At 41.0% G+C, this 24,818-nt stretch overlaps 1 protein-coding gene across 1 annotated transcript in view; it reads left to right on the top strand.

Annotated features, from left to right (window-relative positions):
• Positions 1-24,818, top strand: part of naa38 (N-alpha-acetyltransferase 38, NatC auxiliary subunit) — a 94,053-nt gene that overhangs the window by 11,689 nt on the left and 57,546 nt on the right. The window lies entirely within an intron of this gene.

Genomic DNA, 24,818 nt, shown 5'->3' with positions numbered 1-24,818 from the left:
TTAATCCTGGCCTGTCCCTGCTCTCTTGGCAGCATAGCAGGCTCATAATTGTATGGCTGTAGTCCGTCATACAAGTAAGTATTTCCTCAGCGTCCGAAATGTCATTGCGATCCATTGTTTTCCTGTTGTTTGAATCGACCGCTCTCCCGCCCGTTACGTCACGCCCACCACACCCATTTTCAGACGCGGAAGTAAAATTTTCTCACAAAAACAACTCCAGAAGCTTATGTAGCGTATTTATAAGAATATTTTAAAGAAAATCTAGTTCTTACATTATTTTTCTATACATTGACTCGTTGGTTCCTATAACCTGCAATATGCCCTTTAAATAAAGAAGCGGCGCGCCTCACGCGAGCAGGGCTTATATGCTCCGAGAATGGACACTGCACGCACTAGTGATATAAACACACAGGTCTGTTAACTTAAGCAATATTTTTAATAAGGTAGTCTAATATTTAAGTTAACAGACCTGTGTGTGTGTTTTATATCACTAGTGCAGTGTCCGTTCTCAGAGCATATAAGCTCTGCTCGCGTGAGGCGCGCGCGCTTCCCGCTTGCGCTGTTCTGTAGTTTAAAAAAAGTTTATTAATTCTGATCGTGTCGCGTCTCGCCTGTCTATCTATATTGCACCAAATTCGATACTGCACTCCTTGTGAAGTCGTTTGGAGGAACGGTTCTCGAAATAATCAAAATGCAAACGGACAGACAGACATATAGAGATTCCGAATCTTTGAATATTCGATGTTCATTACTACCGAAGCTTCGAAGCTCAAATGGTATTCGGACCAGCCCTAGTAATCTGTATGAAAAGAGAGAGATGTCAGTCTTTTTCCTTTCAGCTAATTATAGCGTATGACGTGTTAATGTGGCCACGCCCACTGAGAGCGTGCGCTATTCAAACGCAAATGTCGAGGCAAGCCATGAAAACGGCCACATCAGCTGGATAAAACATCCAAAAAGTTACCTCAGAAGTGCTGGTATAGTTTCATTTCGAGGAGCACGGATCCAGCTGATGAAGTAAGTTTATTCTTAAGTGCTTTGTTCTAATCGCGTTATTGAATAGTGTCTGTAAACTGCACAAAGACTGTTTAAATATGAACGCACAGACGCGCGCGATGTTGTTTACTACAGATGTACATCTCATCTGTGCGTTCATTCACTCTCACTCCTACATTAGTAGGAGTGAGAGTGAACATTACCAGTGAACATTATTTTTACATGAACGCATCCAAACTATATTGCTATAGCCTACTGAGATTTGTTCTAATCGCGATATACACTCACCTAAAGGATTATTAGGAACACCTGTTCAATTTCTCATTAATGCAATTATCTAATCAACCAATCACATGGCAGTTGCTTCAATGCATTTAGGGGTGTGGTCCTGGTCAAGACAATCTCCTGAACTCCAAACTGAATGTCAGAATGGGAAAGAAAGGTGATTTAAGCAATTTTGAGCATGGCATGGTTGTTGGTGCCAGACGGGCCGGTCTGAGTATTTCACAATCTGCTCAGTTACTGGGATTTTCACGCACAACCATTTCTATGGTTTACAAAGAAGTCCTGTGGGCGAAAATGCCTCGTTGATGCTAGAGGTCAGAGGAGAATGGGCCGACTGATTCGAGCAGGGCTCCAGACTAACTTTTTTCACCTCCGTCCTGAAAACCAATTTAAACCGTCCTAAAGTGAATGTCAACCGTCCCAAAATAAAACTGTTGTTTCTGTACTTTGTTATTATGATCTATAGTTATAGTTGTTAGTAGTTTTTTTGTATTCATGCAGAATAAATCTTTTTTTTTCCCTTTTTATTTTTTTTACATATACGAAAATTAAGAGAAAAATACATACAGCTCAAAACGTTTTTGAGTTGGTTGAGTTGGTTGGATTAAACAATAACAAATATATACTGGAGACTAAATATCTCAAAGTGGTAATGTGTCATAGCTGATCATCTGGAAACGTGTAATTAAGAGAAAGGGCTTTAAAAAGTGTAATATGACTTCTCTAGAACACAGAATTTGGGGGAAATTCTGTCTCCATCTCAGTCTTTGTATTGAGATCTTCATGCCGGAGAAAACATCTATTAACCTGTTAATATGAATGATTTTAAAGTTTGAACATGCAATACAGATACAGATTTAACTGCTTAAAATATCTTAAAATTAAATAAAGCCACTTTTCCTAAAATAGAACAGTCTTCTTTTCAATTAATGATATATGCATTCTTTATAACTACTTGCATACATAATTCTTTATTCTTTCAAGCAGCAGACATAGTTATTTGTATGAACTAATTATATTAAATATAACATTAAAGCTATTAACGACCAGTGAATGCTTTTCTCTTTTTCTTTTGTTGCTTGATCAATATTAAGGACACGGACCGCATTAGGTTTATTACGCACAGTCACTTTAAGACGTCGGATCATGTCTAATGACATGCGGATACAATTGCACTGATGCACATCCGATTCTCTCACAACTGTTTAAGACATAACCAACATAGTTTACATGAATACTCTCCAAAACGGACATTTAGACATAATGTTGTGTGTATTTGTCCACGAAAAAGAGCTCAATCAGTCCTCGCGCGCTGTATAGGCGTTTACAGTGGGTACTCAACCAGAATAATACTTTTACCGCCGCCGCTCCCGCGGCGGTAAAATTCTGGTGTGTATTTGTTGCCTTTTACCGCTAAGAGGCGCTACAATTACAGACTTTGAAAAGTGTCAGTTTATTCTCTCTATTGCGTAATCTGCCGCAGTGCCGCTGCTCATTCAGAGCCATTGAAAGCTGGTAACAGATGATTTCAAGTGAAACTTGTAGTTAAACGAATTCATAATCACAATAGGCCTACTGAAATTAAATTGAATAAAGTGAAAACATTTCAACATAAAACATCGCAACCGAAACATATTAGGCTATCAATGAGGGTTTGGAAGAGCATAAGACTATATTTAACAGCGTTCAGACGATAGCTCAGCGGTTAACGCAACAACATGAGCCGCACTACGCTTCAAACGATCTGAGATCGAATCTCAATGGAGCCAATTTGCTGTTGGCCGAATTCGTTTATGTTTTACCGTTCTTGATGCTTCAATAGGTAACTGTTTATTAGCGAGTTCATTAACTGTTTACTTATGTAAAGTCAAGAGTTTTGTTTAAATTATCAATGGCACATTACAACATAAATTTGCTACATTCCAGTAGAGCCGCTGCACGACAAAACTGATGAGGGAAGATTAGCTGATCGCGTCAGAAAATGAAAATAATGAAGCTTGTCTTTAATCTGCTAAATTATTGTTTTGTGAATCATTCACGAAATTGAGGTGATAGACAGTGATACCCGGCCATAGCAACGGAAGAAATTTTTCAAAACAGATCCATAAATTGAACAAATCAGAAAAGACTGATTTTGTTGACTTGGCTACACAAAATAACAGACTAACTAAATAGTATTGCTTTCAATATAAAAAACAAATGAAAATGTAAAAGAACACTAAAATTAATTAAGTTTGAAACCCCATTGCACATTTTTAAGGTTTAAATAAAGTGGGACAGTTTATTTGTTTAAAACAGCTGGTTGCATTGAGTTTAGAGTTTATTTCCTTTGCGATGCAAAATAAGAAACACAGAATCTTATTCTTGCAACATTTTAAATTTGTATTGCCAAATAAATTGCAGCTTAATTAAACAATTAAAACAGTACAAAACGAACAAAACGACATAAATTAAGAACATGCGTTTTTCTTTGCCTCTCTCTTGCGCTGGATCTCTTTTTAGCAAAGTTTATTTTGTCTCCCTCCAAAAAAAAAAAAAAAACCTGTAACAAATGATTTTGCCTTTGTTGCTTCAAAGACACAGCATGCCTTGTTGAATTCACTTACAATAAAACGAGGTTGAATTAAAGAGCTCTTTATCTGCTTCGTTTCGTCAACAGTTAATGTTTAGATAATGCCAGATTGTTGACAATCATACACACTGCTTCAAACATTCTAAAACTCTATAAAAACAGTTGAAACAACTGGATTGAACACTTTAATTTAAATTTTGTGTGAAAAACTTTAAATACAAAAAATACACTATATTTATAATTAAATAAGATATAGGGCCTACATTTGGACACATCGAGAGATTTATCCTTAAAAGAATTTAGCCTTTGCCTGCTCATTGGGCTGGCTATCCGACATCTCCATATGAAAGACGAACATTAACACCTATTGTGCACGCACGATAAAGCCACTGTCCCTCCAAACCCCCACAGGCTCTCTGAATCTGAGACTGACTTAAAACAAGAAGTCGCAATTCACACTTAAACCGCTATTAGACATTAGCATTAGGCTATTAAAGTGTTGATAATGAAGGAATTAAATAATGTGAGCTACATGTAGTGATATTTCTGTCATGAAACTTTATTACTAAATATTTAATTTCAATAAATCATTCAATTTCAATACGTTTTTCTTTTTTATTCAAATAAATCTCGAACCACAGTGCTTCGTTGTGCTGCTGTTAAACTAAATAACATTTATAGAATAATTATGAACTTAAATGAAACAATAGCGCAACATTTCGACAAATAAATTATTTGATTTGTTTTTACATTTTAATTCAGGGCGATTTAGCCTATTTAATAGAGCGAGATTTTCCCCTTGCCTTGTCCTTTCCTCATTTTTAAGCGCTCACATAGTTAAACATGTTTAAGTAGATCCTCTGTACCTCTCAGTTTCAGATGGATTAGGCTACATAATCAGATAACATTTATTAAATATTTAGACATTTAAAGGCTTTAGACATGAGCTGAGGCAAGTGGCTTTCGGTTCAGTTTTGTGACGAGCAGTTCCCGGAGACAGAGACGACTGCTAAAATGTTGTTAGCCTAATATGAATAAAAGTTTACTAGAAGCCTATTAAGTTATTTTAGCTGTTATGAGAAAAATAAATCCAAGTGAACGCGCCGCCGCGTTTGTCGAACACTAATTCAACATGCCAGAATAAAACCCGACTTTAGAACAATAGCGACACTCGACGTGATGTGCCAAAACTATAAACTTCAATATTTCATTCAAAATAATCTCAAAACGCTTTGTGACATTTTGAAAAGCCGTGGGCCTACATTAAGGCCACTGGAACCACGAACGTAGGCTACTGTAACTGAAACGCTGATTTTGATTTTATTGTTTGTCGTTTAAACGTGCCTGTTGCATATCTTTATTTTATATATTTTATATGGTCTATTGGTGAAGTAGCCTAAGCCTATTAGCACTGATTACTGCGGAGGAAGGGGGTGGGGGGTTAAAATAATTCAGCAGAAGCAGGGATGTTTAGACCAGAAGGAAATCCCCGTCCCCCCTGGTAAATCACACCTTGCTTAAAACCATGTTTTTAAAAACGCAATGTAGGGAATCCAAAAAATAGGCTATATAGGCCTAGGCTATATATATATATATATATTTTTTTTATTATTATTATTATTTTTTACAGAACTGCTTTTGAAATTACGATTGGTATTAGATGTTAAGTCATTCTGTTGGATACTATTTGTTCCAGTGTAAAATGGAAATGCATGGCAATTTTCTTTTATAATATAAGCAAAAACTAGGCCTATATGGTGCATAACAGAGTTTTAGAACTAGACAAATCTCTCTGCATTAATAATAGGATATAAAATGCATTAATAGGGTAATATAAAATTGACAAAAGTCCTTGTTTGTGCGGGATTTGAACCCGTGTCATCTAAATAATTGAATCGTAAGTTCTTCCACTCGGCCATGAATTTACTCACTGTGAAATGCCCAAACGTTTGTTTCTCCAGTGTGTTCGCTCACATGAGCGAGAAAACGTTTTATCGTTAGCATAAAACACCTTTTACTGTTTTAAAAGACGATATCTTATCTGTATGACCAAAAATTACAGAGTAGGATAGCTTCTATCCTAGAAAGTTCTTTTAGTTGTTATGAGAAAAAATAAATTCAAGGGAAAGCGCCGCCGTGTTTGTTGAACTCTATTTCAACATGCCAGACTTTAGAATAATGCGTAGCGCCACTCGGCGTGATGTGCCAAAACACTTAATTATAAACTTCAATATTTCATTCAAAAACATCTCAAAACGCTTTGTGACATTTTGAAAAGCCATGAACGTATTAAGGCCACTGGAACCAGGATCGTAACTGAAACGCGCTGCATGTTATCTCTCAATACAGGAGCAGAAGCGCCGGTTCAGATTTTATTGTTTGTTGTTTAAACGTGCGTGTTGCATATTTTATATATATATAATATATATATTTGATATGGTCTATTGGTGAATTAGGCAAAGCATTGATTACTGGGGGGAAATCCCCCACCAGCATATCGCACCTTGTTACACAATGTTTTTAAAAACGTAGCCTATGGAACCCCATGAAGTTTTTTTTTTTTTTCTGTTTTTTTAACAGAACTGCTTTTGAAATTACGATTGGAATTATTATACAGATTGATATAAATTCAGTCAATCTTGTGGATAATATTTGTTCCTTTGTGTAAAATGGAAAAATGCATGGAATTGTATTTTATAAGTAGGCTACCGTGTTTGGACAGGATTTGAACCCGTGTCATCAAAATTATTGAAACCTAAGTTCTACCACTCGACCACAACTTTTCTCACTGAGAATTTCCCAGAAGTTCGGTAGTTCAGCAGTCAGTGCGCGCACACGAGAGAAGCGCTCTTCTTCAATCCTCTCATTCCTCAATAGTTTAGCGTCATTGCACCTAATTGCGAGAGAGGCCTATTTTAACTTTTGATTCATAAAATGTTCTGCTCTAAAAGTTTGTTATATTCTGTTTAAATGTAGCCTACTTTTACTTTACGTTTTGCTTTCGTTTAATTTAACTGAATCTGTTAGCCTATAGGTTAAACTATTTATATTTTTATTATTATTATTTTTTTGTTCTAAAGGTTTGTTCTATTCTCTTTCGTTTGTTTATTTTTATTTTATTTTTTACATATTCAATCAGTCTCAACTATTTCATCCTTACTGTTAATTGACATTAGCCCGTTTCAAAATGCAGCAATTGCGGCTGTTTTGCTAAATGCCCCTTTGCGCCACCTGGCGGTCATTTCGCGAAGGACTTTGAAATGCGACTAGTTTATTTTTGCCGCGGTGGATTTGCCGCGGCACGAGTCGCGGCGGTAATAGGCATTCTGGTTGAGTACCTACTGTATGTGCATGGCTGCACGCTTCGGTCGTGTGTGTGCGCACAGAAAACCGAATAGAGCTCTTTTTTGAAACTATGTATTTGTATGAGACAGCTGCAAATAAGAACACCCCTAGAGATACCGCACCCAGAAATAAAAAATTCTGTCATTATTTACTCCCTCTAATGTTGTTCCAAACCTGTATTAATTTCTTTCTTGTGCTTAAATATACTATGGAAGTCACTGGAGTACAGCAACTGTTTCGTTAGCCACATTCTTCCAATAACTTTTATTTTCAACAGAAGAAAGAAATTTATTTGGGTTTAAAACAACTTGAGAGAGTAAATGACAATTAAATTTTTTGGGAGAACCATCCCTTTAATGTTAATAAAACAACAAAACACAAAGAGGAAATCACTCACTGCTCTTGACTGAGAACTTTAAAGCTGCAGTCCATAGCTTTTTTTGGGTTAAAAATGATCCAAAATACATATTTGAGAAAATACATAACCAGCCAGTGTTCAAAACTATCTGCTTGCCTTAGCTCGATTCAAAGCGGTAAGCTTGTAATAATGTTTTTAATGCCCTCGGCTAGTAGGCTATATTGCGTGTGAGGATGTTGGAGGTGGAGATTTATAGCCTTTTCTCACTGCACTTGATATAATTAAACTTATCAATTTGATGGTGGATCCAGAAAGGTTCAAACGACAGTCACCTGTGACAACTAGAGTTTCACCCGCTGTAAAATGCAAAAGACTTCGTTCGGACTTTGGAGTGGCTACAGAAAAAAAGAGACCGCAACCGGACCCATGCGAAAACAAGGATACATATCGGAAGGACATTACATGTAGTCACGAAATGCTGATGTTGTTAACATTAACAATTTGAGAACAAAGTATAATTTGCACGGTTTTGCGTGATATAATAACTTATAAGCGATTGTTAGATTTAATCAGCGTGATTTACTGCAATGTCAGAACCAGAACAAAGGTGGATGTTTCTCACTAGTTCAGATGACATTTTCCAGTGAAAATTCTTATGTTGGTCATACTTCCAAAAAGAATAATCTGTGATTCTGAATGACAGTATCCACACCAGCGCGGTGACTGACAGCCTCACAGTCTCCTCAAACATTGTGTTCATCCACGCTGTGCCGTGTCGAGGGTGTTGAAGTACAACTCACGTAAAGTTGATAATTCCGCGAATGACTGCAATTGCAGATTTCGAACAGAGATGGCGACAAAGAGGAAAAACGCCGGACTGCAGCTTAATAGAAGCTTTAATAAGCTTTTTTTGCACTTAAAAAAAATACAAATACATCGGTATTGGCATCGGGCAAAATTAGTTTGAAAATATCGGCATATCGAATAACGGCCAAAATCCAATGTCGTGCACCTTTACTTCCTTCTGTTTTCTCCGGTACAGAGTAAATTCTTAAATGATTTCTCCGTGAACGGCCTTCCAGAACCACACACTTCTCCTCAAGGTACTTTTGTTTGCGCATTAGTTGAAACAGCACCTTAGTCAGATCCATGTTTCGGTCCTCGTTGTCTGCAATCCTCTGTTCGGCGTCATTCACCCTTGTTTTCAATTCTTCGAAATTTAGTTTTATATTGCTCACCTCCTTCCTCAGCACACCAAAGTTTTCAGCCGTTTCAATTCGAAATAATTTGAGTTCCTTCAATATTTCTGAAGTATAATTGGCGCTACCAGCGCCCTTTCCCTCCTGGCAGGTTTGGTTTGCTGGCACGATATCCGACAACTCGCCTCGTCTTAAATTTGGTTTTGGCATTTTTAGGCACTCTTTTTTTTTTTTCTTTAAATAATAACTTGATGGTTCAAGTCGTAATACATTTTATCTGAGTCCACAAGCAGTAGTCAGTCTTTAAGGTTTGAGCTAGCTTCTGTTTGTCAGACGTTACACACCTGGTACCGGCTGTTCGGCTATCTTGAATTCAGTTAATTGTGTGTCAATGACTAATATGATAATATTATATATTACATTAACCTTCCTGTTCGCGGGAGTGATGAGATACTTAGTAGACTGTGCTCACTCAATGGTTGGCTGTCTAAGTGGTGTCCGCAAAATAATATAGAATTCATAGACAATTGGAAAAGTTTTTGGGGCAGACCTGACCTGTTGAAAAGAAATGGTATTCATCCCTCCTGGGATGGTGCTGCTGTTCTCTCTAGTAATATGGCACATAGTTTTAGAGCTCAAACATGAATTGGGGCCCAGGTCAGGAAGCAGACAGATTGGTCTGCTAGCTGTCTCGCATCACTGAGGTCAGATAAATCCCATCACATAGAGCCTCTTTCACCTAGATATCATCATATAGACACTGTGTCTGTTCCCTGAATTAGGACATACAAAAAACTCCTAAACCCATTTAAGGGTAAAAATGTAATTGATGTTCAACAAATAAAAAGCAGATATAATACGGATGAACAAATCATAAAGCTTGGGTTGCTGAATACTCAATCCCTTACTTCAAAAGGACTTATTGTTAATGATATGATTACAGATTATAAGCTAGATGTACTGTGTTTGACAGAAACCTGGCTAAACCAGACGATTACATTACCTTAAATGAGTCCACCCCGCAAGATTACTGTTATAAACATGAGCCTCGTCTGAAAGGCAAAGGGGGAGGTGTTGCTGTAAATTATAGTAATATCTATAATATCTAAATAAGTCTAGTTTTACATATAATTCTTTTGAAGTGTTGGTGTTGGTGCTAATGTAACACTATCTAGTGTAAATGATAGAGCCAGACCGATAGGGCTTTTTGGGGGCCGATACCGATATTAGGGAGTAAAAAAGCAGATTATCGATATATCGGCCGATATTATTTATGTGTATATTATAATACAGTAGCAATATTATTTATGTGTATATTATAGTACAGTACCAGTCAAAAGTTTGGACACACTTTCCCATTCGTGTGTACAAACTTTTGACTGGTACTGTATATAGAATACACAGTATACATAAACAGAATATATATAAACACATGTTTTGCAATGATCACTCTAATGTGGTGATCAAACACTTGCGTGAAAAAGATATGTAATGGATGCAGGGTGAATGATAGAATGAGAATGATACATTTGAGCTGTAACCAAACTACAGTAGTTTGCATTGCATGTTCTATTCTATATTATATTCTAAATACTGTTGCATAATCTTCACTAATGAACTTATCTTTTAATTTAGTCACGTTATATAAAAAATAACTTTTATCAATAAATATAGACCTATTAAAAGTGTCACTGGCAAATCCTTATTATCTTCTATTATTACTCTTAATTCCTCTAGTCTCTACCAGTTGAGGAAGAACTCAGATCTTTTTACTAAAGTAAAAGTAATAATACCATAATGAAAACATATTTAATTACATATGTACAGTACTTTATACTATTCTAAATAAGTAGTCAGCAAAATGTAGGCTACTAAACGTGAAACTAGGCTACTCTTTATGCAAAATGGCCCTATATAAAGTATTATAATTATATAAATTATTGGAATATTGCTGCTTGTAACATAGCGTTATAGGCAGAATGAGCTTTAACACTGTCTACACCGGAGTGTGTTGCTCGCTGCACTGTGTTGCTCGCGTCACAACAGCTTTTTACCCTAGACGCGAAAAAGTGCCCATTACAAAGCAGAACGAGTTTACTGTCTGAAATTTGTCGCTCGCACCACTCCGCATCCAGTGCAGACCACATCACTGATTATAATGGGTTCAACTGTCTTTTGTCGCGCACAGTCCCGGGGTCCGGGGTCTTGTTCAGGCAGACGAGCGGTGTCTTAACGGTAAGTTGCTTACTAGTACCACAGCGGTGGTGGCATGAGTCTGTTGAATGGTGATTTAATGCTACGTTGTCACCTGGTGAGACGCAATGCTGTAAAGTAAATAAACAATGTCCCCGTCTACTCTCACAACGAGCTTATCATACTCGTTTGCTACATTAGCTAGCTAGCCATGTTTCATACCTTGTCAGTGGAGTGGAAGCTAATGTGTGCGCATCTTACGCCGTGTCTGAAGTAGAGACCTCCTTTTACTGAAGTGAAAGGGTTGACTGGTGTCACTATAGTGACATGGGTCGTCAATAGCAAATAATGGAGCGTGCTCTGCTGGACAAACTATGTAGTTACACAATTTACAAGCATTTTATCCACGTTATATGTTCTGTAAAAAAAAAAATTCATATCGGCTGCATATCTGCGTCATATACGACGATGCCAATAAATCTGCGACAGGCTCATATCGGCCGATAAAATCGGCAGACCGATAAATCGGTCGTGCTCTAGTAAATGATAAATCACGTTTGTGATTTGTGCTGGCTACTGTATACAGGCCGCCAGGAAACCATATAGAATTTGCTGATTTTCTATCAGAGTTAGTACTGGCTGCAGATGAAGTCCTAATTGTTGGTGATTTTAATATACATGTAGCATAAAAAGATGCATTGGCATTTAAAGACATTCTGACCTCTATTGGAGTTAGACAACACGTGTCAGGACCTACTCATTGTCGTAATCATACTCTTGATCTAATATTATCGCATGGAATCAATGTTGATGCCGTTGAAATTCTACAGCAGAGCGATGACATCTCAGATCATTATCTAGTCTCGTGTATACTTCATTTAGCCAAGGCTGCAAAGTCGACTCCGTGTTACAAATATGTTACACCTATCACTACTGCCACTAAAGATCGCTTTATTAATAATATTCCTGATCAGTTTCATCTCCTCAGCATCCCAGATAGCCAAGTCAAGTCACCTTTATAGCGCTTTTTACAATACAGATTGTATCAAAGCAAATTCACAGTGATAACATGAAAATAATACAACAAAGTTTGTTTCTAGAAGAAAATTGCGTCATCGTCCACCTGAAGGCAGATCAATAATATTGTTGAATATTAAATGTCCCCAACTAAGCAAGCCAAAAGCCAAGGCAACAGTGGCAAGGAACCAAAACTCCGTCAGGTGACAGAATGGAGAAAAAAACCTTGGGAGAACCCAGGCTCAGTCGGGGGCCAGTTCTCCTCTGGCCAACGAACTAACAGTGTATGATTATGATTTAGGCAACATTACAGGTCAGAAGTTAGATTGGATCAGAACATTCACAATATTTATCCAGTTCCATCTGGTTGGAGGTCGGAGTCATCACGCCGGTATGGGGATGAGTTTGGTGAGGTGTCAATGAGGCCTTCACAGGGCTGATGAGTCTGGCACTTCAGGGAAGCCTTGTGGTCGTGTCCAGGCGCAGGTTCACCGTCTGATCTGGAAACGGCCCGGATCCAGCTGACTTCAGTAAACCTTGGAATAAACGGAAAGACTAACATTAGCGTAGATGCCATTCTTCTTATGATGTAACGAGTACATCGGGTGTTATTAGGAAGTGTCCCCGGTTCCGGCTGACCTAATCTATGCAGTCTAATAATCATTTAACTGATTTGAATAAAATAAAAGTATAATGTTCTATGTGAATGCCAGGTAAAAGAGATGTGTTTTAAAGGCAGGGTAGGCAGAAATCCCCAAAAATACTTTTTTCCAAATTTGTTTAAACTGTCTTTATATATCAATGCATAATTAAAATGTAAGTAATCTGGAAAAGAAATTATAAAAATCGAGTGTCTGTAGTCCTCTCAGGACTGCAATAAACACAGCTCATTATTCCATTAACTCCCACCCCCTCCCTTCTCGACTCCTTCCAAAGCCACGCCCCCAAAATACATGATCCCGGCCGTTCGCTCAGCTGGAAGAGTCGGACGCGTTTACCAGCGCCGAGCAGAGAGGAGCGCAGTGCATGTAGTGACATCATGTCAGAATCACAAGTAATAAAAATATAGCTGCAAGCAGCAAAACAGGGGCCAAGCTCTGAAGCAGCATCAACTCTCCCTTGCCCTCCTCTTCCGTCCCTTGCCCTGCTCTTCCGTCCCTTGCCCTGCTCTTCCGTCCCTTGCCCTCCTGTTCCGTCCCTTGCCCTCCTCTTCCGTCCCTTGCCCTCCTCTTCCATCCCTTGCCCTCCTCTTCCGTCCCTTGCCCTCTTCCGTCCCTTGCCCTCCTCTTCCGTCCCTTGCCCTCCTCTTCCGTCCCTTGCCCTCCCCCGCCCTGTTCAGAGATCAAGTTTGACCCCGGCTCAGCATGTTTTGTTTAGATGAAAATGAACAGTATGAACAAAATATATTTATTTATAATCCAAGAGGAAGAAAGATTGGTACAGCACTTACTTGGATAATAAAGGAACTGAAATGACACAATATTACATACAATTTTGTAAAGTTCCCACCCGGGACTCGAACCCACTATCTATGGGTCAGGTGCCTGTCACTCATCACGTTGCGCCACTTGGCAGACATGCATCTATACAGCTGCCTAAATTCAATAGTTTCAAGAGAGAATCAGGTCAAATTGAAGAATTTTGAAGAAAATGCAGTGCATATTGTATTTAAAAAGTTTCAAAAGTATTTAAAATCATCCAAAATTGGTCAGATTACTACACATTACCATTACATGTGTGCAAATTCTCCTACTTGTGGTTCATAGGGCTGCCACTGACAACCATTCTGGGTGAAGAAGAACAATTAATTTTACGTAAAAGCACTGCATGTTGTATGTGATAGCTTCAGATGAGACCATTCTTAGGCACAATGCCTGGAACAGATGCAACTTCTGCATCTTTTCCTGCCACAGTACCTCATGCGGTCTGGGCATGTGTCACACTGAGTTGCGAACCCACGACGCTGAACATCGGGATCCGTGGTGTAACACGTTGAGCTAATCACTCATGCATGTACACCAGCCTGCTGAGAAGAGGTTTCAGTGTGAGAATGAGTTCACAAAAAGTTCCATAACATGTTAACCGGATTAGCATGCTATGCTAATGTAGCTTATGATTAACTTGATAGCTGAAGACCCACATTAGAAAGAATGGCAACTGGTTAGCATGCTAACCATTTAGTTTGCTAAGCTAACTAGCATAAGGCAACAAACACAGGCTAGGTCAAATTTGGAGACGAATATCTCGAAAGCAGTAGTCAATATCAAAAATCTGTTCAGTCATTTCTGTGCGGCTCGGACCAAAGATCATCTGATAAAATTCTGGACAAAATTGAGCAAAATTTGATGGAGGAGTAGCGAAAAAACAGTTTTTCATTTGCCCCAATATCGTGGGCAGTCACATTGTTGGAAAATGACAAACGAGATATCGTTATAATCGGTATAAGCCAAGGAATATAATGACATAAAGAAATTACATTTTGAACTATATTTGCAAAAGTTATAAGCATTTTTTTTAAAAACCTAATACCTTTGGAACACTAGGTGGCGCTGTGTTCAAACTTCTTAGGTACCTTAAGGCCATGCAAATGATGATCCTGTGGAGTGCAATAAGGAGTAGACAAGAGACAGAGATGCGTCGAGTCAGCTTTACTCTCCACTTCAATAAATCAGAACTGTGTACAGCAGTGAGATCGACACAACAACGTTAAACCGGAAACTCTAACATACTTCCCCTTCCCTTAAAGGTATATTCCCTTGGTGAATGTCTCTCAGTGTTATTTGTGGGTCACCACACAGGCCCCCCCAGAATTCACCCATAAACAAGTCCAAACCGAACAGGTACCCCCAACAGAACATAGGACGCTATTCACCAGTGCTAAAGAGAACAGTCCAGCTCCTAACAGTTTCTATAAAAAGTCAACGTATAGGGGGGCGGACCGGGCGGCCATACCGGCTCCGCTTAACAAGAGAAGGGCTAGGGGCGGGGCAGGCACATGGTTCGAGGCTGCCGCAGGCGGGCGCCCCCTCCGTGGGGGCAGGGCCAACTGCAGAGGTTCGCCAATATCCACATGAGCAGGCTTGAGCCGGTCTATAGCCACCCGCTCAGGCCTGCCTCCCATATCCACCACAAAGTTCTTAGACCCTCCCGTCAGGACACGGAAGGGCCCATCATAGGGGGGGCGCAGCGGAGTACGATGTCCGTCATGGCGGATGAACACATACTTGGCTGACGGTAAATCCTTGGGCACGTAGGTCTGGGGGAGGCCATGGTGCGACGTTGGAATGGGAACAAAAGCGTCGGCAATGTCCCGAGACACAGCACGATGGGAGGCAACCGACCACGGGGCCGTGGCATCTGGAAGAAACTCCCCCGGGACGCGCAGAGGCTGGCCGTACACCAGCTCGGCCGATGAGGCTTGAAGATCCTCTTTGGGGGCAGAGCGAAGGCCAAGCATAACCCATGGGAGGCGGTCAACCCAGTCGCTACCCGTGAGGCTGGCCCTGAGCGCGGCCTTCATGTCCCGATGAAACCGCTCGCAAAGTCCGTTGCTCTGCGGGTTATAGGCTGTGGTACGGTGGACCTTCACTCCAAGGACCTCGGCGACCGCAGTCCAAAGCTCCGATGTAAACTGCGGACCTCGGTCCGAGGAGAGTTCGGACGGCGTGCCGAAACGGGCCACCCAAGCCATAATGAACGCCCGTGCCACCTCAGCTGATGTAGTGGAGGCCAGGGGCACCACTTCCGGCCACCTGGTGGTCCTGTCCACCATGGTGAGGAGGTAGGTGTAACCACGGGAGGGGGGAAGTGGGCCCACCAGGTCCACATTCACATGATCAAAACGCCTCTCTGGCACTTTGAAGGGTGCCAAAGGGGCCTTGGTATGACGAGTCACCTTTGCGCGCTGGCACGCCACACAGGAAGCAGCCCAAGCCCTGACATCCCTCCGCAGGCCCGGCCAGACGAACTTGGCCCCCACCAGCTTGGTTGAGGCCTTCACTCCTGGGTGGGAAAGACCGTGTATAGTGTCAAACACCTTACGCCTCCAGCCAGCAGGTACCATGGGGCGCGGTTGGCCAGTGGAGACGTCGCAGAGGAGTGTAGAGTTGGCAGTGTCAAACACCACATCCTCCATGAGCAGCGCCGTGGGAGCCGTCCTGTAGGCTTGCACCTCAGAGTCCGCGGTTTGATCCTCAGCCATAGCTGCGTAGTCGAGGCCCAAGTGGACGGAACCAATGATCGCCCGGGAGAGGCAGTCGGCCACGAAGTTGTCCTTGCCGGCCACATGCTGAATGTCGGTGGTATACTCGGATATGGCAGAGAGCTGACGCTGCTGGCGACCAGACCATGGCTCCGAAGACTTGGCCATAGCAAACGTCAGCGGCTTGTGGTCAACGAAAGCCGTGAACCGCCGGCCCTCCAACAGGAAACGGAAATGACGGGTGGCGAGGAAAAGACCCAGAAGCTCCCTGTCGAAGGCGCTGTATTTCCTCTCGTTGTCCCGGAGCTTCCTGCTGAAAAAGGCCAGCGGCTGCCAGGCTCCGCCCACCCACTGCTCACACACAGCCCCAACGGCGTAGTCCGAGGCGACCGTAGTCAGAGTCACTGGGGCGGTAGGAGATGGGTGCGCTAGCAGAGCAGCGTTGGCCAGCGCAGTTTTGGCAGCATCAAAAGCACCAGTCATCTCTGGGGACCAATCCAACACGTCCGCCGCCCGCCGCCCGCCCACCACGTAAGGCATCGTACAATGGTCGCATGAGCTGAGCCGCATGGGGGAGGAAACGGTTGTAGAAGTTCACCATACCCAGAAACTCCTGCAGGGACTTTATAGTGCGTGGGCGTGGGAAATTGGCGACGGCGTCCACCTTGGCCGGGAGGGGGACGGCCCCCTGCGGTGTGACGTGATGTCCGAGGAAAGTGATGGATGACCGGCCAAACTCACACTTGGCCGGGTTGACGATGAGACCATGCTCACTGAGCCTGCCGAACAGCTGCTGGAGATGCGTCAGGTGGTCGTCTGCGGACGCGCTGGCCACGAGAATGTCGTCCAAGTACACGAACAGAAACGGCATGTCTCTCAGCACAGAGTCCATAAGGCGCTGAAACGTTTGCGCTGCCCCTTTAAGGCCGAACGGCATCCGTAGGAATTCGAAAAGGCCAAAGGGTGTGATGACCGCTGTCTTGGGGACATCCTGAAGGTGGACAGGCACCTGGTGGTAACCGCGCACCAGGTCCACCTTTGAGAATATGGTGGCGCCAGCTAGGTGGGCGGAGAAGTCCTGTATGTGCGGCACAGGGTACCGGTCGGGGGTTGTAGCATTGTTCAGGCGACGGAAATCACCACAAGGACGCCAACTGCCATCGGCCTTTGTCACCATGTGCAGGGGGGAAGCCCACGGGCTGTTGGAGCGGCGCACGATGCCGAGGTGCTCCATAGTGGCAAACTCCTCCCTGGCGATCGCGAGCTTGGCAGAGTCGAGGCGCCGAGCTCGTGCATAGACTGGTGGGCCCACCGTAGTGATGTAGTGCTCCACGCCATGCTTAGCCACCGCCGATGAAAACGTGGGTGTGGTGATGTCAGGGAACTCAGCGAGAAGGCGTTGATACAGGTCCCCTGTGGCAAACGTGTTTGACAAAGCGCCCCCGTCCCCCCCAGTGTACAGGGGTACGAAGCAAAAGAGAGGGCGTCGATCAGGCGGTGGTTTGTAACGTCCACCAACAGCCTGTAAGCACAGAGGAAATCTGCCCCTAGGAGCGACGTAGACACGGCGGCCATGACGAAATCCCAGCCGAAACGCCGCGCGCCGAAACACACTTCCACATACCTTGTGCCATAGGTACGAATGGGTGTGCCGTTGGTGGCATCCATCGGGGGGCCATGCCCGCCAGCCATGGTGTCCACCGGCTTCGCCGGCAGGATGCTACGCTGAGCCCCCGAATCGACCAGCAGCCGCCGGCCGGACAATGTGTCCGTGATGAATAACAGCTTGCAGTCCCGGCCAGCGCCCATAGCTGCTAATGAGCGCCGGCCCTGGCTTTTCCCTGGGCTCCAAAACTGCAAGGCTGGCGACACTGTTTGGCCTTGGCCCCAAACCTTGAATGGTAATAACACCACCCGTCTTCACGCTGTCGGCGGGCCGTGACCGCAGCCGCGGTATCCGGGTCGTCCGCCGCGGGTTGCAACGGGACAGCCGTGTGCAGGGGGGGAAGCAGTGCGTGGACAAACTGTTGCCGGTTGGCGAGAAAAATCCTGTCTGCCTCCACAGCAAGCGCTCGGTAGTCTCTGGAGGAGGGGAGGGCGGAGCTGGCCAGTGCGGTGCGCACGGGTGCTGGAAGCTGCCGCAGGAATATGTGGGCGAAAAGGAACGCGGGATCTGCCGCGCCCAGCACCGCTAGCATCCTCTCCATTAACTCAGACGGCTTACTGTCGCCAAGGCCGTTCAGGGACAACAGGCGATCTGCCTTCTCTAGCTCCGACAGTTCAAAGAGGTTCAACAGAAACGTTTTGAGTGCGTCGTATTTGCCGTCAGCTGGCGGAGCCTCTAATAACGCCATAGCCCTGGCTGTTGTCGAGGCATCTAAGGCCGCTACTACATGGAAATATTTTGTAACGTCCTGTGTTATTCCCCTCAGCTGGAACTGTGCCTCCATGTGTTGAAACCACGGCCGCGGATTGTGCTGCCAAAAGTCCGGTAACTTGATGGTGGCCGCGTATATATAGCGCCGACATTAGCCGCTCCGCTAACAGCATCCGGCGCCGCAGCAGCAGCATTTTCGCCACCGTCGTTGTGTGACATAATTCAGCCGTATCCAACTCGCGTCGGGTCACCAATGTGGAGTGCAATAAGGAGTAGACAAGAGACAGAGATGCGTCGAGTCAGCTTTACTCTCCACTTCAATAAATCAGAACTGTGTACAGCAGTGAGATCGACACAACAACGTTAAACCGGAAACTCTAACATACTTCCCCTTCCCTTAAAGGTATATTCCCTTGGTGAATGTCTCTCAGTGTTATTTGTGGGTCACCACAATCCATACTAAATTTTGTGAAGATATGTCAAATATTTTAAAAGATATGGCAAATTATGACAAAATTCAAAATGGCGGACACGTGGTACATCCAATCCTGGCAAAATTGATATCCACAGAATCGACATGACACAAGGAATCCATAAATACCACATTTATGATTTTCTGACAAATTGTTCAAAAGTTATTGGCCAATATAGCTATTTTTCATATCTCATGACCCATAGGTGGCGCTGTTCCCAACTTTGGCATGGACCCTCAGACCATGCTTCCGATGAAGCGTACCAATTTTCGTTTCGATTGATCAAACTTTGGCGAGCTATAGCTTCTGAACCAATTTTGGGTCGACCTCGTTAAGTTTGCGACATCATAACTTTTTACAAAGATGAATTAAAAAATCTGTTCAGTCATTTCTGAGCGGCTCAGTTCAAAGATCATTTTAACAAATGTTTGGACAAAATTGGACAAATTTTGAAGGAGGAGTAGCAAAAAAACTGATTACTGTACTTTTCAAAATGGCCACTACTGTAATGGGCGGAGTCTTAATGTAAGGTATTGGTTGTAATCAGCATGATGAGTGGAATCACGTGTACTAAGTTTCATGTCTCTAGATCAAAGGGTTCAAAAGTTATAACCATTTCAATGTTGAATTTTTGAACTGGTGGTGGCACTATAGAGTTGGTTCTAGAGACTCAAAATTTGGTCAAATTGGTATTCATGACCATCACTAGAAGTGTGCCAAATTTCATCATTTTCCTATGTACGGTTCATAGGGCTGCCATAGACTTCCATTGGCGGAAGAATAATAATAATAAATATAACTGCAAGCAGTGATTGCGGGGCCAAGCACCTTTTGACCATGTTTGACATATTTGGATTTAATTTGAAAACTTATTCAACTTACCAATTGTTCAAATCAAAATTCCCATTGTTAAACAGTTGCTACATATTAAATTATTAGAATTTCTTCAAAGCTATAACCTTTTTTTTTTTTTACACAGCATGGTAGTCATAAACAGTGGTTTGTTCAAATTTTACGGAGACTTGAGTTGTTAAAGGTAAAACTGCAGCAATTGGCTCCAAATTACATAACATTACACAATGATTTGAAGTTGTATAACATGGGGCTTGAAACCACAACCGGAACGGCTCGGGATTAGTAACACATTGTTTAGCAGACTGCGCCACTCAGAGGACATACAATCACAAGCTGCAGAGGAGATCCTTCAGTGTAAGAATGAGCACACAAAAGCAGGTTAACCAGATTAGCATGCTAAGCTAGCTCAATGCTAATTTAGCTTATGACGTGGTACATCCAATCCTGGCAAAATAGATATCATCGGATTCGACATGATGCAAGGAATCGATAGACACTAATTTTATGATTTTGTGACAAACTGTTCACAAGTTACAGCCTCTGAACCAATGTTGGGTCGAACTTGTTAAATTTGCGACATCATAACTTTTTTTTTTCCAGTATAGCAAAAAAATCGGGAACAGTACTTCTGTGCGGCTCGGTCTGAAGATCATTTGAGCAAATTTTGGACAAATTTGGTCAAATTTTGAAGGAGGAGTAGCGAAAAAACTGTTTTACATTCGCTCCAATATGGCGGCCAGTCACATTGTTGGAAAATGACAAATGATATATCGTCTGAATCGGCATAAACCAAGGAACATAATGACATAAAGAACTCAAAATTTGAACAATATTTTCAAATGTTATAAGCGTTTTTTCAAAAAACAATGATATCTCTGGAACACTAGGTGGCGGTGTGATCAAACTTCTCAGGTACCTTCGGGCCATGCTAATGATGATCCATACCAAATTTGGTGAAAAAATTTCAAACAGTTTAAAAGATATTGCAAGTTATGACAAAATTCAAAATGGCGGACACGTGGTACATCCCATCATGGCAAAATCGATATCCACGGATTCGGCATGACGCAAGGAATCCATAGATACCACAATTACGAATTTCTGACAAACTGTTGAAAAGTTATTGGCCAAAATAGCAATTTGTCATATCTCATGACCCGTAGGTGGCGCTATTCCCAACTTTGGCATGGGACCTCAGAACATGCTTCCGATGAAGTGTACCAATTTTCGTTTCGATTGATCAAACTTTGGCCGAGATACAGCCTCTTAGCCAATTTTGGGTGGACCTCGTTAAGTTTGCGACACCATAACTTTTGAACAAAGATGAATAAAAAAAATCGGGAACAGTACTTTTATGCGGCTCAGTCCGACGATCATTTGAGCACATGGTTGGAGACAATTGGACAAAATATGAAGGAGGAGTAGCGAAAAAACTGAATACTGTACATTTCAAAATGGCCACTACTGTAATGGGCGGGGTCTTAATGTAAGTTATTGGTTGTGATCAGAATGATGAGAGGAATAAGTTGTACCAAGTTTCATATCTCTAGATCAAAGGGTTCAAAAGTTATAACCATTTCAATGTTGAATTTTTGAACTGCTGGTGGCGCTATAGAGTTGGTCCTAGAGGGTCAAAAATTGGTCCAATTACTATTCATTAGCATCACTACTAGTGTGCCAAATTTAATCATTTTCCTACTTACGGGTCATAGGGCTGCCATAGACTCCCATTTGCGGAATAATAATAATAATAATTAAAGCTGCAAGCAGCCTTACGGGGCCAAGCCTTCAATGGTTCCATGGGTTCAAAAAGTACTTAAAAATACTTTGCTTTCCAAACTTTAAAAGAAACTTTAATAACCAAAGTATTCTTACTTATTAACTTCTTACCTCACAAAAGAAATGAGATCATCCAGCTGCCGAGGTTCAGTAGTAAAAAAGAGAATGGACTCAAAATAAAGACTTTGCATATAAATGAAACACACGTTGTATTTAATAGGAAGAAAGAATAGTACAATGCTTTTCAGTATGATAAAGAAATTGAAATGACACAACTTTATAAAGTTGTAAGACAAAGGACTTGAACCCACAATCTCTGGGTCATATGCCTGTCACTCATTGAGCCCCTGGGAAGTCATGTGTTTCCATAGATGTAGAAGTTCCATAGTTCAAATGAGAAATAACTCAAAATGAAGATTTAGTATTTAAATGGACAGCATGTTACGTTTAATGAGTTTAGTTGATATTATTGTGATTCACTGTTAGGTGGTTGTCCTGCACCTTTAACAAATAAAGTTAGTCCAAGATGCAGTATATAGATCAATAAAATATTATTTTACAACATTAAGATTAACAGGTTCTTGTAAGAATCTTACAATTCTGGACTTTTGGTACTACTTAGGATATTGAACTGCACTAAAGGAGAGAATGTTTTGTTTTTGCATGTGGGTCCTAAAGTCTGGAGCAGGTTTCCTGATAATATTCACTATTCTGTCAAACATTCCTAGTTTAATTGTAGATTAAACACTTCTCTTTAAACAAGAATTCACGCAATGCATTTTATAATCTTGTAATTTTGTTATATTAGATCTAATACATATTTTTATGTTCTATTTTCAGTTTCTAAATTGTCATGGGCATATTAGATATTAGTTCATTAAGTTAATATTCAGAAAAAATACAAGTACTCCACAGCAACTCTAGGGGTCACTGTTTGACAAATGGAAATTTTGCATGGTGTGTCTTTGATGTAATACAACACTATTAACTAAAGCTTAAAACAATTATTGAACCTGGTCTTTAAACTGTAGAAGTTTGTCAGTTTATAAATCCATTAACACCATATACCTAGCCTCCCTTTGTTCTACTAATGGTCACAATTGTGACCTGACGAATAATCAAGTTTTTTGTATGGATTTTGAGATATATTTTTGACGTAATTGTTAAAGATTGTTTAATATCCTTATGTATTCATACATGTTATCTCAGGGAAAAGAAATTGGAATTACATGGGTTAACTGCCATATGCAACTGTAACCTATATTTTTGCTACAAGTACATTACTTTGACAGTCACCTTTGATAATGTCTTGTACAATTAAGTTTTTTTTTTTTATGCTGCCTAGAAACAATATTGTGAGAGGTGATAAAAATGTGAATTAAAAATAACTATTATTTTTAGTTTAAATACCATTTAGCACATTGGATAAAGTAAGCAAATTAGAGGGGGCCTTTGAAGTGATTTTAAAGCACCATTGTTGCATATTTAAATCTTTACAGAAAAGAATACCAACCGTTTATTTAGTTATTCACAATGACACTTATGGTTACACTACTTGCTTTTCCCAGTATGGTTTGTGAAACTAAACTTAGTGCCTAGTTAAGAATGGCTAGAAGAATGCACGCAACTTTCCAAATGTAAGATAAGCCCATGCAATAAAGGTCACATATTCCAAGAATTGACACACATTTGTTTTAATAAAATAAAAAAATACATTAAACAACATTTAACAAAGCTTTGCCATAAAAATGAAATAAAAATCAATCAGTAGCATTTCAGAACATAATGGACAAAATTAACCTAATTTCAATAGAAAACATGACTTAAATCAATATTTGCCATTCATTAAAAAAACACAAAAAAAAAAAACACCAATACCATCATTTCAATATATATACACACACACACACACAACCATCTTAGTTGTGCATTTCAATACAAAGTCATTTTTGTATTATTTTTACAGCACTCTTCTTAGTCAAAGGTTTTTTAGCTGGTGTAATAGGAGGCGTTGTTGGCTCAGATGGTCTTTTAACTGGAGACTTGGGTTCTGGAGTGCTTTGTGTCTCTGTGACACAGAGGACAGGGTTGATTTCATCGATATTAACTTCAAATAAATCCTCATCACTGGGATGAGCGGATGAAGCGTTTTCAATATTGGTGACTTCCAAACAGTTATTATATGTTAAAGTCAGTTCATCGGAGGATAGAAAGTTCTTCTATATCTTGTGAATCACAAGTTGACAGTTCAAGTTCTGGTGCTATGAATTTTGACAAAGTTGAGTTCGAAACCGTAAGAGAAGTTATTTGACTGTCTTGATTTATCTCAATTATTCCATTGCATTTTGTTATATAGCTTTTTGTGTTCCGTAGAATTTTGCAAGTCGGGCAACGGTGAAATTGCTGTTTGATGTTGAATTGTTCTTGTGATTTGTGGCATTTTGGACATTGTTTTTTAATGTTTATTTGCACCCCTATTGGCTTTTGTTTCACCACTGTATTAGGTAGAGAGGGTTCTTTACTGATTTTAGGGCCTTGACCAGGTGGGAAAACTTGGTCCTGTGCAATAGGTTCCATGGTTGTTTTCAGGGTTGTTGTGAGGCTCTTAAGGCTGTTGTACAGTCTAGTTTTAAGATTGGTAAAGGTGTAGGAGTTACCTAGTTGCAGTTTTGAAACTTGGTTTTCCCAAAGAGTAAGTTGAATTTCTCCAGATGGATCTTGCAAGGAACATTCTTGGATCTCACAGTCTGTACCCCAGGCCTTTACAGTAGTTGCGTTGTTTAGCTTGCATACTGTTGCAGATATTTTAGTGATCTGAAAATTTAAAGAAAATCGTACATGTACAATCAAAAATATACATCAATAAACATGATTACAAGGGAAATGTATACAACTGCTGTTGTGGTCATAAGAAGAGGAAATAGCCAAACTTTTCCACACATTAACCAATTTGAAACGCATTAATCATGTTTGTAAAGCATCTAGCAAAGATAACTGAGAAGCAGAGTAATCTTTGCCTGTGCATCTGAAAAATCTTTCACATTTTAGCATTTTTTTGAACGTCAGGCTACTTTAAAATGTTTTTCTCCCCATAAAAACGATTTTGCACAATCTACAGAGGGCTAATATATGTGATTGTACTACTCTCCAGAGCATTACTACAACAAG

Source organism: Rhinichthys klamathensis, unplaced genomic scaffold (assembly GCF_029890125.1).
Source record: "Rhinichthys klamathensis goyatoka isolate OS25496 unplaced genomic scaffold, OSU_Roscu_1.1 h1tg000019l_1, whole genome shotgun sequence".
Lineage (NCBI taxonomy): Eukaryota > Metazoa > Chordata > Actinopteri > Cypriniformes > Leuciscidae > Rhinichthys > Rhinichthys klamathensis.
Note: the sequence above shows the minus strand (reverse complement) of the source record. Positions and strands in the feature narration are given on the sequence as shown.